The sequence below is a fragment of the Protopterus annectens genome, chromosome 1.part1 (assembly GCF_019279795.1).
Source record: "Protopterus annectens isolate FY-2018-M chromosome 1.part1, PAN1.0, whole genome shotgun sequence".
NCBI classification, from domain to species: domain Eukaryota; kingdom Metazoa; phylum Chordata; order Ceratodontiformes; family Protopteridae; genus Protopterus; species Protopterus annectens.
In genome coordinates, this window is record NC_056726.1 from 994,774,882 (window position 1) to 994,782,381 (window position 7,500).

The following is a 7,500-nucleotide window of genomic DNA, read 5'->3' on the forward strand; positions in this document are numbered from 1 at the left end:
TCAAGCTGTGGCTGTGTTGAGAGCATAAGTTTTTTAGGTACCACTGAAGTTTCCTCATATGCAGCTTTGCACATGGGATCAGTAGGATGCAAGATGCCATGAATCCCAGAGCCTGCAGGACTTTCCTTGCAGTCAGCCTGGTGAAGGTTGCCATTTTGCTGAAGTATTGAGACAGTTGCCCTTGTTTGTCTGGCGTGAGGTAGGCCATCTGGGTGGTTGTATTCAAGCTGGCACCCAGGAAAATTATTTGTTGAGAGGGTATTAGTTTTGATTTCTTTTTGTTGACTGTGTATCCCAGAAAGTTCAACAGTTTTATTACAAACGCCAGGTGTTTCAGTAGTATGTCCTTGCTGTCCGCTTGGATCAGGCAGTCGTCCAGATATGGGTAGATTTGTATTCCTTGAAGTCTGCAGAAGGCGATTACTGATGCCAGGCATTTCGTAAACACTCTGGGCAGTAGATAAGCCAAAGGGCAATGCAGAGAATTGATAATGGGTTGAACCTGCAAGAAATCTGAGGTATCTTCTGCAATCTTGTCTGATAGGGACATGCAGGTATGCCTCCTTGAGGTCCAATGTTACCAGCCAAGACTCCTTGCCCAGCATGGGAAGAAGCTGCTGTAATGTGAGCATCTTGAATTTTGGTACCTGTAGATATGTGTTTAGGATGGATAGGTCTAAGATAGGTCTCCAATCTGTCTTTCCTTGGTACCAGGAATAGTCTGGAATAAAACCCTTGACCTTGTTCTTTTGCAGGTACCTCTTGGATCGCTTTCATGTCCATGAGAGCTGAAATTTGTTTTTGTGCCTCTGCCCCTTGAATTTGTGGCAGGTTTGGCATGCCTCTCATTTTTGGAAGGGTGTGAAAGTGGAACCTGTAGCCTCTGTCTATGATGTCCAGAATCCATTTGTCTTTTGTAACAATATGCCAATTTTTTGAGAATTATGCCAGTTTTCTGCCCAAAGGTGCTGCCATAAAAGCTTTGCTTGGCAGGTATAGGGGGAAGTCACTGTGTCTGTTTTCTAAATGACTGTGATCTATCTTCACCTCTTGGGGTTGGTGCTTGCCACTGTCTGGCTCTGAAAGATCCTTGAGGTTGCCCTCTACCCCTTGGGCGTCTGTATCTGCCCCTTTGAGGTCTGTCCGTGGCTGGAAAGGACCAATTTTTTTGAGGGTCAGTTTCTGCTGAAACGTGGAGGTTGTACCTGCAGGAAATCTTTCACTGTTTGCATTGATTTCGCTTTTTCCTCCATTTTCTTTAGTACCTCCTCAGCTTTAACACCAAACAATACATCTTTTTGAAGAGGTGCATCTAATAATTTAGCTTTGACATGATCTGGTAAGGATTGCTCTTTGAGCCAAGCATGCCTACGTATAACAGACCCCATAACAGCAGCTCTACATGAGGCCTCTAAAGCATCAAAACCACACTGCAAGGTATGTTTACCCACTTGCTCTGCACCATGCAACAAATCCTGCAGCTCTTTTAAATCTGGTTGTTCTGGTTGTGTCATTTTGCTTTTCAACTCAGATAACAAAAACTGTTGATACTTTAACATATAGAACTGACAGTTTAATGCCCTCATGGTTAAAGTGGCCGAGGTGTACACCTTTTTCCCCCACCTTTCTAAAGCTCTGGAATCTCTCTCTGAAGGTAATGGGTTTTTAGCAGTAGAGGCCTTAATTCCCTTGGGACCCTGTGAAATAGTTTCTGGGTCAGCAGTATGGCTTTTGTATAGGAACTGGTGAGAATCAGGAACCCAGTAATACCGGTCTGGTTTAACAGGAGCTGGAGGCAAAGAATCTGGATTAAGGCTGGCTTCTTTGTACACATCATCCAATATATCTAAAACAGGAGGGATAGCCAGGGGCCTATGCTGGGGGAGCAAAAGAAAATCCCTGAGCCTTTTATTGGAATCTGAGTAATCTTGGCCTTCCCAGTGAAAGTTTTCCCTCAATGTATGTAGGGTTTCCCCAAAAGAGTAGTCCTCAGGGGGGGGAGACCAAGGGAATAGACTCCTCTGCATCAGAGTCTTCGAAAGGAGAATAGGCATAATCCTGGTCTTCAGAATGTTCAGAGGTAATAGAGGCTTGATCTGAGGAAGGGTAGTCTTCCTCTAATCTGGGCCTTTTGTCAGAGGGGGGTTGAGAACCCCTGATAAGAGTAATCAAATCCTCAGCCATTTTGAGCATCTGTTTTTTAGGCATGGGGCCTTGAGAGGGGGTCTGAGGTCCCTGTTTTTTGGTTTTCATGACTGCTTTAGATTTAGTGAAAGCTTTAACAGAGAAGGAGGAAGGCCTGAAGACACCTTGAGAAATGGCAGGCCTGTCTAAACTCTGAGTTTCCCCGCCAAGAGTGGCGCCGGTATCTGCAGTAGGAATGGGAACTGAGGAGCCTGCGACCTCGGGTACTGAAGACACCGGTAATGTAGTGTCATCGGTACTCAGGGGCTGCGTATGCGCCTCGCTGAGCACCGGAGAACCGGTAGTCGGCCTTAGCGTGGTGTCAGTAGTCGGTGCGGACCTCGTATGTCGGTCCTTATCTTTGCGTCTTTTACTCAAAACTGGAGTCGGAGTATCCGACGACATAATATAATTAAATTTTTTACCAAAATAGTGAAGGGCGAACTCCGCCCGGTGCTTAATAGTGCGCTTGTTGAATCCAGCACAAAAACGGCAGGCCGAGACGTCGTGGTCTGGGCCTAAGCAAGGTATACAGAAAGAGCGGAAATCCTTATGCGGTATTTGCTTCCCACATGAAATGCAATTATTTATCTGACATCGGTCTGAGGCAAGAAAAGTTTCCCCAACAGGGTACTTAGCTTTCAAGAAGACTTTGGCTGAAATATTTTCGTAAATCTCAGGAGCTGGCCGACCGGCACTTGAGAACTGCTTCTGCTTCGGGCACCGCGCGGCAAGAAAGACTGAAGAAGATGGTGTTGGCTGCCTCTTTTATACCCCTGCCGCACTGACATCAGGGAAGAAGTGATGACAACCAACGCCAGACCTAGACTTTGGAATTCGGCCGACCGAGAACCCGCCTGATGGTAGGATAACCCATCTGTAATGACTGCAGCTGTATGCACGATGAACATGCAGGGTTTCCTACAAATAAAGGCCTCCAATTCAGAACTCTGAGAGGTAAGTTTAAGACCAAGAAGGAAAGTTTTCAAGAGGTAAGCCTCAATGTTATGAGTTCATATAAGAGATGTAAATGGTAATCGTGAAGCTCAGATTTCTTGCAGAAAGTATACTTGTGTAAGGAAATACTATAACAGTAAATGTCTTGCTGATCACTGTGGCAGTATTCATCACAAATAGGTTTTCATTGCAGACATCTAATTGATGGTACCAAAGTTTTACCCTCCCAAGATGCACAAAATATGTCCAAACCAACAGCTTGTAAACAACTGAGAGAGGAAACTGGTCAGCTGGGCAGGATGTAGTTAGAACAAGTAGGAAACACCCCTGAGAAAGCACGTACGCATATGTGAGAGCCAATAGTAAGAGAATAGACAGGAAGGAAGGGGGGGGGGATACTGCAACAGTGATCAGTAGGACATCTACTATTATGGTAAGTTCTTACACAACTCCACTGTGTCATGGCTGGAATCACTGTTGCAGTATTCATCACAGACGGGTGATTCACAGAGCTGAAGGGAGAGAAGGGGTGGTTGCTAGAGTGAACAGGAGAAACTGTCCAGGAGATGAGTGAGCATTAATCTGGCATAGGCTATCCTAGACTTGCAGAAGGCATCAATCTTACTGTACTGGAAAAAAGTGTGCACAGATGACCAAGTGGCTTCCTCCAAGATGGAACTGGCATCAACCCCTTTGTGGAAGGCACCAGAAGAGGAAAATGCCCGAGTGGAATGTGCTTTAGAGCAGAGTCTTGTGATGTTTTAAGTTGCAGAAAGAGAAAGCCTTGGATTTGCCTCCATAAAAGAAACAGACAGTAGGTCAGTTTTTCTGACTGTCTTAGTGTTGTCCACAAAGAACCTCAGCTACCTGTGAATGTCTTAGGAATTTTAAGATGGCCAAAGCAGCTAGCTCAAAAGGAGGTAAAGTGAGTTTTTCCAGAACAAAATTAAGATCCATAGTGGAGGTTTTAGGGGTAGGACTCCTTTCAGGAAGAGCCTTACACCTCAGTCCTGTACAAAAGAGCAGAGTCTAGAGGTAAACAGGCATTGATGGCAGAAAACAAATGTGCTTTAATCAATGAGTAAGCCAACTCAGAATGTAGAAGCTCACAAAGATACCAGATCACATTGGGAATCTCAGGTAAGAGTGACTCCAGTTTGTGCTTGTGGCCACCAAATGGAGAAGCTTTTCCACTTGGCTGTCTATAGTGTCCTGGTTATTAGATTTCCTAGCCTTCTGCAAAACCTGCACAACTTTCTCTGAAAATAAGTGTCTTCAGAATCAGAACCCAATAAGGCTGAGACAGAAGCTAGGCTGGGGTGTAGAAGCCTACCCTTATGTTGGGTGATTAGGTCTGACTATTGGAATTTTCTAGTGGTTTCCTTTTGACAGGAGAAGGAGATGGGAAACCAATGTTGTCTTAGTCAGAAGGGAGCCTGGAGCAGCAGGTTTGGAGTGTCCTTCTGTACTTTTAGGAGTACCTTGGAATAAGTGGCAGTGGAAGGTAGGCGTATCGGACCATCCTCGTCCACTGAAAGGAAAAAGTATCTGTCTTCCAGGCACAAGGAGGTGGGGTACTGGTGTACAACAGAGGGAGCCGGTGATGTTCTGGAGAGGCAAAGAGGCCTATTCGAGGAGTGCTCCGACAGTGTATGACTGTTATGAAGACTTTCAGGGTCAATTATTGGGAATCCACAAGGTCTCTGCCTAGAGTCTGCCACACATTCTCCACTTAGGGTGTGTAGGCTGCTGTGAGGGCCATGCTCATCTATGTGGTCAAGTGCCAAAACTCCTGTGCCAACCTGCACAACAGTTGTGCCTCCTTTTTTATGTACCACTTCATGGTAGTTTTTGTCTGTGCACACCAGGCACCAGTGTGTGCCTGGTTTCTAAACATGTGAAAAAAAATCTGCCAGGGCTGCAGAAGGGCCCTCGTTTCTTTTAGGTTGAATTGTTCCTTCTAGAGAAAAGGTGTCCATTTCACCTGTACCTTGTGGAAGCCCGACCAGGCCTTTAAGCCCTGTCTGAGCTATCGGTCTGAAGAATTTGGTTATGAAGGACAGGAATGAATGGAAAGCCTGGGTTAAGAGACAACTGCTTCTCAAACCAGAGAAGCTCCTTGAGGCAAGGCAACAGATGGATCAGGGTGCCCAACGGATGAGTGTTGGGCCCACACTGACTTCAAGTACCAGTGAATTTTTCTCACATGTAGCCTGGCCAGTGCGATCATTAGGATGGGTGCAGCCATGAACCAAAGAGCCCTAAGGATGTCCCTTGCAGTACAGTCAATCATCAAGCAGAAGGATTGGAAAAAACTTGCCAGGCTTTGGACTTTTTTTTCCTGAGGAAGGGAGGCCAGCATTACGCTTGTGTTTAGTCTGCAACCCATGAAAACTAAGTCCTAAGTAAGAGTGAGATGACATTTCTTGCAGGTGATGGTGAATCCCAGGTTGGTTAAAAGCTGAACTGTGAAAGGTAGGTGTTTGAGGAGGGTGCCTGTGGACCAACAGGCCATCCAGGTAGGGGAAAATTTTAATTCCCTCAGTGCGAAAGAAGGCTACCACAGGTGCTAGGAACTTTGTGAAAACTCCTGGGACAGCAGAAAGACCAAACAGCAAAGCAGCAAACTAAAAATGAGAAGAACCAGAGAAGAACCTGAAAAATGTCCTGCAGGACGGACAGATGAGGATGTGAAGACAGGCATCCTTGAGATCTAGGGATAACAGAAATGGCTGAGACAGAACAAAAGGCAGGAAAGGTGTGTAGAGAAAGCATTTTGAAGGGCAGGCACTTTCAGAAGGGTGTTTAGCAGGCAGAGGTCCAGGATTGGCCTCTACTGCCTTTCCTTCCTTGAAACAAGAAAAATCCTTGAATAAAAACTTTTTCCTATAAAGGATGAAGGTATTTTTTCTATGGTGCCCTGTGCCATTAAGTCCTGAATAATGGAACCAATCAAAGGAAGCTGGTTGGATGCAGGATTAGGAATCCCTTTAAAGGAGGGAACATTTTCCTCTGACATGGCATAGCCTTCTTTGAAGATGATCACTTTTCTGCTGTTGCCACCTCAAAGAACTGAAATAAAAGGGACAGTCTTTTTGATAAAGAGATGGAAGGAAGGGGTAGGGGTGAGAAGAGGGTAGTCCAGGTTTTGCCCCCAAAGCAAAGCCTTCTGAGGGGTAGTCCCTGCAAATCTTTTCCTAGACAATTTTCTATGTTTGTGAGATGGCCAAGGGTTCATATCTTAAGAAAGTGTATTTGGCATAGTAGTTCCAACAGTATCTAGCATCTATGTAAAAACAATAGTAAGAGGTAAAACCACAAAATATACAGTCTTCTGGATAGCAGAGTTGTGGTTTTACCTCTTTTTTGGTTTTGGTGAGAGGTATCTTCAGCCGAGAGTTGCTTCTTTCTTCTAGTATCTAGCATCTACAAAGAGGAGAATCTGCTTGCAGTCTTTTATGGTCTTGCCTTGCTCTTGCAGATTTTTTTGAAAAGACTGTAAAGTTTGTGGTCCAATCGAGAGGTCACTGTCCAAGGGTGAATCCAAGAGTTTGCATTTGAAGTCTTCAGGAATGGGCTGCCCCTGAGCCATACATACCACATGATCAGTGAATCAGTGGCAGCAGCCCACGACATGGCATACATTACATCATAACTGCATTTGAAGCTTTGTCTGCCTATTTTTGTGGCTTGGAAAAAAGGGGTCTGCATTTGCTGTTTAGAATCTACTGTCTGAGATTCTGACATGTCTTTATGCAGAGACTGCAACATAAAAAGCAGGTATTTGGTCATTTGCTTTTGGTAATTGATAGCTCTGAAGGATAAAGTGGCTGAGGTGTAAACTTTCTAACACCACATATCCATGGCCCTGCTGTCCTTCTCTGAAGGGAGGGCATTATTAGTGAGAAGCAATTTGAATGGCTTAGGCGAGGAAAGGAAGCCTGCCGCATAGTCTGCCATGGTGGTTTTATACAGATATTTAAGTTTCTGAAGAGCTTTTCTAAAACTTGTCTGGTCATTTAGGAGCAGGTAATTGACAGTCAGGTGTTGAAGAATAATGAAAAGCATCAAGATGAGCTTCAAGGACTAGGGAAGTGACAAAGGAGCCAGACTACCAATCTCCAGAAAGCTATAATGTCTCGTTTGTACCTCTGAGATTTGCCTTGACTACCACTCGGTGCTTCATCATGTTCTGAATGGTTTATCCAAGGGTAGCCTCTTCAAGAGGACAATAAGGTGAAAGGGGGTCCCCTTTGTCTGAGAAGACTTGCTCAGTAGAGTGGAGTTGTGAGGAGCACTCCAGGGAATGATGAGGGTTTGTTTCAGGATCCACCTCAGGAGAAGGAAGAATCCAAGGCT

General features: G+C 45.0%; 1 protein-coding gene across 8 annotated transcripts in view; it reads right to left on the reverse strand.

Moving 5' to 3' along the window:
• Positions 1 to 7,500, reverse strand: part of CNOT3 (CCR4-NOT transcription complex subunit 3) — a 2,226,181-nt gene that overhangs the window by 192,112 nt on the left and 2,026,569 nt on the right. The gene's annotated exons all lie outside the window — the stretch shown is intronic.